Genomic DNA, 8,989 nt, shown 5'->3' with positions numbered 1-8,989 from the left:
TGGTCGAAGGTGCTCACCTAGGTGTGCACCTTTGGAGCACAGGAAAAGTGCCCTCCAAAAGTGCGCACCTTTGGAGTGCACAAAAGTGCCCTCCAAAAGTGCGCACCTTTGGAGCGCAGAAAAGTGCCCTCCAAAAAGTGCCCTCCAAAAGTGCGCACCTTTGGAGCGCAGAAAAGTGCCCTCCAAAAAGTGCCCTCCAAAAGTGCGCACCTTTGGAGCGCAGAAAAGTGCCCTCCAAAAAGTGCCCTCCAAAAGTGCGCACCTTTGGAGCGCAGAAAAGTGCCCTCCAAAAAGTGCCCTCCAAAAGTGCGCACCTTTGGAGCGCAGAAAAGTGCCCTCCAAAAAGTGCCCTCCAAAAGTGCGCACCTTTGGAGCGCAGAAAAGTGCCCTCCAAAAAGTGCCCTCCAAAAGTGCGCACCTTTGGAGCGCAGAAAAGTGCCCTCCAAAAAGTGCCCTCCAAAAGTGCGCACCTTTGGAGCGCAGAAAAGTGCCCTCCAAAAAGTGCCCTCCAAAAGTGCGCACCTTTGGAGCGCAGAAAAGTGCCCTCCAAAAAGTGCCCTCCAAAAGTGCGCACCTTTGGAGCGCAGAAAAGTGCCCTCCAAAAAGTGCCCTCCAAAAGTGCGCACCTTTGGAGCGCAGAAAAGTGCCCTCCAAAAGTGCGCACCTTTGGAGCGCACAAAAGTGCCCTCCAAAAGTGCGCACTTTTGGTGCGCACCAAGGCGCTGGTTCGGTCGTTGCAGGCGAGTTCGGAAGTTGGGGTCGATGTCCTGAGCGGAGGTGCAAACTACACAGGTGTCGGAATCGGACAAATAGCTTATATAGGGGAGGTGTATGCTTCGATGGGTCGACTCCCCAGGTTGAGCGCACCGCGCCAACCTCAAAGACCCTACGGTATGGATGAAGTCGGAAGTTGGGTCCGATGACCGATTCGATTAGTAGGTATGCTCATGAGGTCGGAATTTGGGTCCGATGACCTGCCATGTGCAGGAAGGCGAATGTTGACACTGTGCGTTGCAAGGTGCACACCAAGGCGCTGGTGCGGTCTTTTTAGTCGAGTTCGGAAGTTGGGGTCGATGTCCTGATCGGAGGTGCAAGCTACACAGGTGTGGGAATCGGACAAATAGCTTATATAGGGGAGGTGTATGCTTCGTTGGGTCGACTCCCCGGGTTGAGCGCACCGCGCCAACCTCAAAGACCCTACGGTATGGATGAAGTCGGAAGTTGGGTCCGATGACCGATTCGATATGTAGGCATACTCGCGAGGTCGGAATTTGGGTCCGATGACCTGCCACGTGCAGGAAGGCGAATGTTGGCACTGTGCGTTGCAAGGTGCGCACCAAGGCGCTGGTTCGGTCGTTGGAGGCGAGTTCGGAAGTTGGGGTCGATGTCTTGATCGGAGGTGCAAACTACACAGGTGTGGGAATCGGACAAATAGCTTATATAGGGGAGGTGTATGCTTCGTTGGGTCGACTCCCCGGGTTGAGCGCACCGCGCCAACCTCAAAGACCCTACGGTATGGATGAAGTCGGAAGTTGGGTCCGATGACCGATTCGATATGTAGGCATACTCGCGAGGTCGGAATTTGGGTCCGATGACCTGCCATGTGCAGGAAGGCGAATGTTGGGACTGTGCGTCGCAAGGTGCGCACCAAGGCGCTGGTGCCGTCGTTGCAGTCGAGTTCGGAAGTTGGGGTCGATGTCCTGGTCAGAGGTGCAAACTACACAGGTGTGGGAATCGGACAAATAGCTTATATAGGGGAGGTGTATGCTTCGATGGGTCGACTCCCTGGGTTGAGCGCACCGCGCCAACCTCAAAGACCCTACAGTATGGATGAAGTCGGAAGTTGGGTCCGATGACCGATTCGATACGTAGGCATATTGGCGAGGTCTGAATTTGTGTCCGATGACCTGCCATGCGCAGGAAGGCGGAATTTGGGTCCGATGACCGAGTTGATGGCGTGCCATGCGCAGAAAGGCGGAATTTGGGTCCGATGACCGAGTTGATGTTGATGGCCCGCCATGCACAGGAAGGCGGAATTTGGGTCCGATGACCGATTTGAAGGCGTGCCATACGCAAAAAGGCGGAGTTTGGGTCCGATGACCGAGTTGATATTGATGGCCCGCCATGCGCAGGAAGGCGGAATTTGGGTCCGATGACCTGACATACGCATGGAGTCCGACTCGGGGGCCGATGTTCGATTCGATGACTTGCATTGTGGGTAAAGTCGGAAGTTGTGGTCTTTGACCCGATTCGATGACCAGACTTCGGCTGCTTGAGAATCGGACAAATAACTTATATAGGGGAGGTAGTGTTCTCGAGCATCCTCCCCCCGTGCCCGTTTATGTCGATTGATGCTGGTGCTCGACTGGTTGGAGCGCTCGGATGCAAAAATCTTGCACCAGGATTTATCGATTGTGATGGACACGGCAAGTCTCCTGATTGCTATGCAGGAGCTCATCGTGAATCTCTATGCGGCCTTGGTATGGACTCGACCTGCGGAATGGTTCGGCAATGGTAGTCGCTCCAACACGTCCTTGCAATGGCCACAGAGGTGATTCGACTAGAGCTCCAGTCTAGCTTTTGGGTTGCTTGGCGGACTGGTATAGCCGCGATCGAGTTCCGGCCATGAACGTTTTAGATAGCTCTTGGGCTTTCTGGGACGGAAGTCGGAAGTTTGGGCTGTTGTCCGATTTGATGACCATTCTTCGGATGTGTGAGAATCGGACAAATAACTTATATAGGGGACTGTGTTGTCTCACGCAGCCCCCTCCGTGCCCCTCTATCTCGACCGATGTTGGTGCTTGAAAGGGTTGGGATCGCTCGGATTTATAAACGTGCACCACCATTTGTCGAGTGTGAGGGACGCGGCAGGTCTCCTAAATGCTATGCGGGCGCTCTCTGAGAATCTCTATCCGGCCTCGACACAGACTAGTCTTGCTGAATGGTTTGGCACTGGTAGTCGATCCAACACGTCGTTGTTGTGGCCGCCTAGGCGATTCGATTCGAGCCCCCGTCTAGCTTTTGGGTTGCTTGGCGGATTTTGCCCTATCCGCAAGTGAGCTCGGTCCCTAAACGTTCGAGAAACCCGATTGCTATGCGCCGACTCTCTTTCTTGCGAGCCTCCATCTAGCTTTTGGGTCTCTACGGAACGGAAGTCGGAATCTGGGACCGTTGTTTGATTCGACGAGGCAGACTACGGTTGTGCGAGAATCGGACAAATAACTTATATAGGGGAGGTGTTGACTGGAGCATTCTCCCCCGTGCCCCTCTAACTCGACCAATGCTGGCGCTCGAACGGTGGTAGCGCTCGGATTTTCATTGAGCGCCAGCATTGGTCGATTTAGAGGGGCATGCGAGATTCCCGAATGCTATGCGAGGGCTCTAACGGAAATGTCTATTGGTTTCGGTATGGATGCAATTGCGAGTGGTTCGGCAAAGGTAGTCGTTCCGATGCGTCCATGTCGTGGCCAAATCGATAATTCGATTTGAGCCCTCGTATAGCATTTGGGTCTCTCGATGTGATTCCGCATTCCAGTCCCTTTGGGCACTGCTTGAGCCGCATCCCAGGGGGTTCCCTTCCCAATAATCTGCCTCGCAACCCGATTGCTATGCGGTGAGGCTCCTCGGCCGCCTCGGAACTATCTGTGTATCAGACGCATCGCGGGATAAGGGGTTGGCAACGGTAGTCGCCCCAAGCGCGTCCGATGCTTGGACCATTCCGAGGCGGCCCTGAAGCCTCTTCCGTCTAGCCGTTGGGTCCTTCTCGCCGCATCCCTCGCCTCGCACCCCGATTGCTATGCGGTGAGGCTCCTCGGCCGCCTCGGAACTATCTGTGTATCGGACGCGTCGCGGGATAAGGGGTTGTCACTGGTAGTCGCCCCAAGCGCGTCCGATGCTTGGACCATTCCGAGGCGGCCCTGAAGCCTCTTCCGTCTAGCCGTTGGGTCCTTCTCGCCGCATCCCTCGCCTCGCACCCCGATTGCTATGCGGTGAGGCTCCTCGGCCGCCTCGGAACTATCTGTGTATCGGACGCGTCGCGGGATAAGGGGTTGTCATTGGTAGTCGCCCCAAGCGCGTCCGATGCTTGGACCATTCCGAGGCGGCCCTGAAGCCTCTTCCGTCTAGCCGTTGGGTCCTTCTCGCCGCATCCCTCGCCTCGCACCCCGATTGCTATGCGGTGAGGCTCCTCGGCCGCCTCGGAACTATCTGTGTATCGGACGCGTCGCGGGATAAGGGGTTGTCACTGGTAGTCGCCCCAAGCGCGTCCGATGCTTGGACCATTCCGAGGCGGCCCTGAAGCCTCTTCCGTCTAGCCGTTGGGTCCTTCTCGCCGCATCCCTCGCCTCGCACCCCGATTGCTATGCGGTGAGGCTCCTCGGCCGCCTCGGAACTATCTGTGTATCGGACGCGTCGCGGGATAAGGGGTTGTCACTGGTAGTCGCCCCAAGCGCGTTCGATGCTTGGACCATTCCGAGGCGGCCCTGAAGCCTCTTCCGTCTAGCCGTTGGGTCCTTCTCGCCGCATCCCTCGCCTCGCACCCCGATTGCTATGCGGTGAGGCTCCTCGGCCGCCTTGGAACTATCTGTGTATCGGACGCGTCGCGGGATAAGGGGTTGTCACTGGTAGTCGCCCCAAGCGCGTCCGATGCTTGGACCATTCCGAGGCGGACCCGAAGCCTCTTCCGTCTAGCCGTTGGGTCCTTCTCGCCGCATCCTTCGCCTCGCACCCCGATTGCTATGCGGTGAGGCTCCTCGGCCGCCTCGGAACTATCTGTGTATCGGACGCGTCGCGGGATAAGGGGTTGTCACTGGTAGTCGCCCCAAGCGCGTCCGATGCTTGGACCATTCCGAGGCGGACCCGAAGCCTCTTCCGTCTAGCCGTTGGGTCCTTCTCGCCGCATCCCTCGCCTCGCACCCTGATTGCTATGCGGTGAGGCTCCTCGGCCGCCTTGGAACTATCTGTGTATCGGACGCGTCGCGGGATAAGGGGTTGTCACTGGTAGTCGCCCCAAGCACGTCCGATGCTTGGACCATTCCGAGGCGGACCCGAAGCCTCTTCCGTCTAGCCGTTGGGTCCTTCTCGCCGCATCCCTCGCCTCGCACCCCGATTGCTATGCGGTGAGGCTCCTCGGCCGCCTTGGAACTATCTGTGTATCGGACGCGTCGCGGGATAAGGGGTTGTCACTGGTAGTCGCCCCAAGCGCGTCCGATGCTTGGACCATTCCGAGGCGGACCCGAAGCCTCTTCCGTCTAGCCGTTGGGTCCTTCTCGCCGCATCCCTCGCCTCGCACCCCGATTGCTATGCGGTGAGGCTCCTCGGCCGCCTTGGAACTATCTGTGTATCGGACGCGTCGCGGGATAAGGGGTTGTCACTGGTAGTCGCCCCAAGCGCGTCCGATGCTTGGACCATTCCGAGGCGGCCCCGAAGCCTCTTCCGTGTAGCCGTTGGGTCCTTCTCGCCGCATCCCTCGCCTCGCACCCCGATTGCTATGCGGTGAGGCTCCTCGGCCGCCTTGGAACTATCTGTGTATCGGACGCGTCGCGGGATAAGGGGTTGTCACTGGTAGTCGCCCCAAGCGCGTCCGATGCTTGGACCATTCCGAGGCGGCCCCGAAGCCTCTTCCGTGTAGCCGTTGGGTCCTTCTCGCCGCATCCCTCGCCTCGCACCCCGATTGCTATGCGGTGAGGCTCCTCGGCCGCCTTGGAACTATCTGTGTATCGGACGCGTCGCGGGATAAGGGGTTGTCACTGGTAGTCGCCCCAAGCGCGTCCGATGCTTGGACCATTCCGAGGCGGACCTGAAGCCTCTTCCCTCTAGCCGTTGGGGCTTTCTCGCCGCATCCCTCGCCTCGCACCCTGATTGCTATGCTGTGAGGCTCCTCGGCCGCCTTGGAACTATCTGTGTATCGGACGCATCGCGGGATAAGGGGTTGGCAGTGGTAGTCGCCCCAAGCGCATCCGATGCTTGGACCATTCCGAGGCGGCCCTGCAGCCTCTTCCGTCTAGCCGTTGGGGCCATCTCGCCGCATCCCCCACCTCGCACCACGATTGCTATGCGGTGAGGCTCCTTGGCCGCCTCGGAACTATCTGTGTATCGGACGCATCGCGGGATAAGGGGTTGTCACTGGTAGTCGCCCCAAGCGCGTCCGATGCTTGGACTATTCCGAGGCGGCCCTGCAGCCTCTTCCGTCTAGCCGTTGGGGCCATCTCGCTGCATCCCCCACCTCCTCGGCCGCCTCGGAACTATCTGTGTATCGGACGCATCGCGGGATAAGGGGTTGGCAGTGGTAGTCGCCCCAAGCGCGTCCGATGCTTGGACTATTCCGAGGCAGCCCTGCAGCCTCTTCCGTCTAGCCTTTGGGGCCATCTCGCCGCATCCCTCGCCTCGCACCCCGATTGCTATGCGGTGAGGCTCCTCGGCCGCCTGGGAACTATCTTCGTATCGGACGCATCGCGGGATAAGGGGTTGTCACTGGTAGTCGCCCCAAGCGCGTCCGATGCTTGGACTATTCCGAGGCGGCCCTGTGGCCTCTTCCGTCTAGCCGTTGGGGCCATCTCGCCGCATCCCCCACCTCGCACCCCGATTGCTATGCGGTGAGGCTCTTCGGCCGCCTTGGAACTATCTTCGTATCGGACGCATCGCGGGATAAGGGGTTGTCACTGGTAGTGGCCCCAAGCGCGTCCGATGCTTGGACTATTCCGAGGCGGCCCTGCAGCCTCTTCCGTCTAGCCGTTGGGGCCATCTCGCCGCATCCCCCACCTCGCACCCCGATTGCTATGCGGTGAGGCTCCTCGGCCGCCTTGGAACTATCTTCGTATCGGACGCATCGCGGGATAAGGGGTTGTCACTGGTAGTCGCCCCAAGCGCGTCCGATGCTTGGACTATTCCGACGCGGCCCTGTGGCCTCTTCCGTCTAGCCGTTGGGGCCATCTCGCCGCATCCCCCACCTCGCACCCCGATTGCTATGCGGTGAGGCTCCTCGGCCGCCTTGGAACCATCTTCGTATCGGACGCATCGCGGGATAGGGGGCTGTCACTGGTAGTCGCCCCAAGCGTGTCCGATGCTTGGACCATTCCTAGGCGGCCCTGAAGCCTCTTCCGTCTAGCCGTTGGGGCCTTCCCGCCCCATCCCTCGCCTCGCACCCCCGATTGCTATGCGGTGAGGCTCCTCGGCCGCCTTGGAACCATCTGTGTATCGGACGCATCGCGGGATAAGGGGTTGGCACTGGCAGTCGCCCCAAGCGCGTCCGATGCTTGGACCATTCCGAGGTGGCCCTGAAGCCTCTTCCGTCTAGCCGTTGGGGCCTTCCCGCCCCATCCCTCGCCTCGCACCCCGATTGATATGCGGTGAGGCTCCTCGGCCGCCTTGGAACTATCTGTGTATCGGACGCATCGCGGGATAAGGGGTTGGCACTGGTAGTCGTCCCAATCGCATCCGATGCTTGGACCATTCCGAGGCGGCCCTGCAGCCTCTTCCGTTTAGCCGTCGGGGCCTTCCCGCCGCATCCCTCGCCTCGCATCCCGATTCCTATGCGGTGAGTCTTCTCGGCCGCCGCGGAACTATACCTGTTATTGCTACTGCATCCTTCGGCTGGTAACCTCCTCTGCCGCCTTGGAACGTTCTCTTTGTCGGACGCGTCGCGGGATAAGGGGTTGGCACTGGTAGTCGCCCCAAGCGCGCCCGATGCATAGACCGCTCCGAGTCGACCTTGCTTTCAGCCTCTCACATGCATAGACCTCTCTGAGTCGACCCTGCAGCCTCTCACGTTTAGCCTTTGGAATCTCGCCTCACAACATGATTGCTATCCTTGATGCATCCCTTGCCTCGAGCCCTGATTGCTTTCTTGGCTGCATCCCTCCTCTCCTCACAGCCCGGTTGTCATCACTGCTTCATCCGTCGCTTCATGCATTCTGGCTGCTGGGCCCTTCCCACCGCACACCTCGATTGCTATCTCTTCTGCATCACACACCCCGATTGCTATCTCTGCTACATCCCTCGGCTCTCACTTCTGCATCCTTCGCCTCACACCTCGATTGCTATCAATGCTGCATCCGTAACCTCACACCCCGATTGCTATGCGGGGAGGCTCCTTGGCCGCCTTGGAAATTTCTGTGTGTCGGACGCACCGCGGGATAAGGGGTTGGCACTGGTAGTCGCCCCAAGTGCGCCCGATTCTTAGACCGCTTCGAGGTGACCTCGTAGCCTCTTTCGTCCAGGCTTCCTGCCTTCAACGCCCTTTTTACACCTCGATTGCTATGCGCGGGCTCGTTGGCGTCTATCACCTCTCTGCGAAGAGTGGCACGATGATTGTTGGGGTAAATCGTAGCAGTCCGATCTCTGGCCTTGGGCCATTGTGAGGGCTGATCGATTTCCTGTGCGCATCTCGTGTTCGCCCAGTAACAGACTCGACGACTTGTAATCGGTCTTGTTCCCGATTGTTCCTGGAGGTAGTCTTCGGAACTCTTGGATTTGACCTGTCACTCGAACTGTCCTCTTCCGAGGATGCTTGTGTGTGTGTGCTTGTGCCATTTCCTTGGCGGTATTAACGAGATATTAAAGAGCGGAGTGAGCGCCTCGCCCAGCTATGTTTGGGGCTCTCACTCCCTTACCCGGTGTGCGACCGCTTTGCACGTAGGTTGCGGAGCATCGCGACTCTTTCGATGTTTGGCGGTTGTCTTCCGGTGATGCGTTGGTCCCGAAGTGCACGTTACTAGCATTTCTGCCATTGTTCTCGATCTTTGGCACGTTCCTTCGTTGCAATTGGATATATATCTCCGTTTATACGCGCAGGCTTCTCCCGCCTATTCAGCGCTGTCCCACTCTCAGCACTCTCGTGGTCTCCTTGGCTTCTCTCTCCCGTGAGCGAGCTCTCTTCTCGAGTCTTTTCCATGTCCCATGGAGGTTGCCTTGCGAAATTCGGGCACACAAACGTGACCGGATAAGAGCGGAATTGCCTATGAGGAGAAGCTCACCTTAGGGAGCAGCAATG

This window comes from Cryptomeria japonica, unplaced genomic scaffold, assembly GCF_030272615.1.
Source record: "Cryptomeria japonica unplaced genomic scaffold, Sugi_1.0 HiC_scaffold_26, whole genome shotgun sequence".
Taxonomy (NCBI): Eukaryota; Viridiplantae; Streptophyta; class Pinopsida; order Cupressales; family Cupressaceae; genus Cryptomeria; species Cryptomeria japonica.
Note: the sequence above shows the minus strand (reverse complement) of the source record.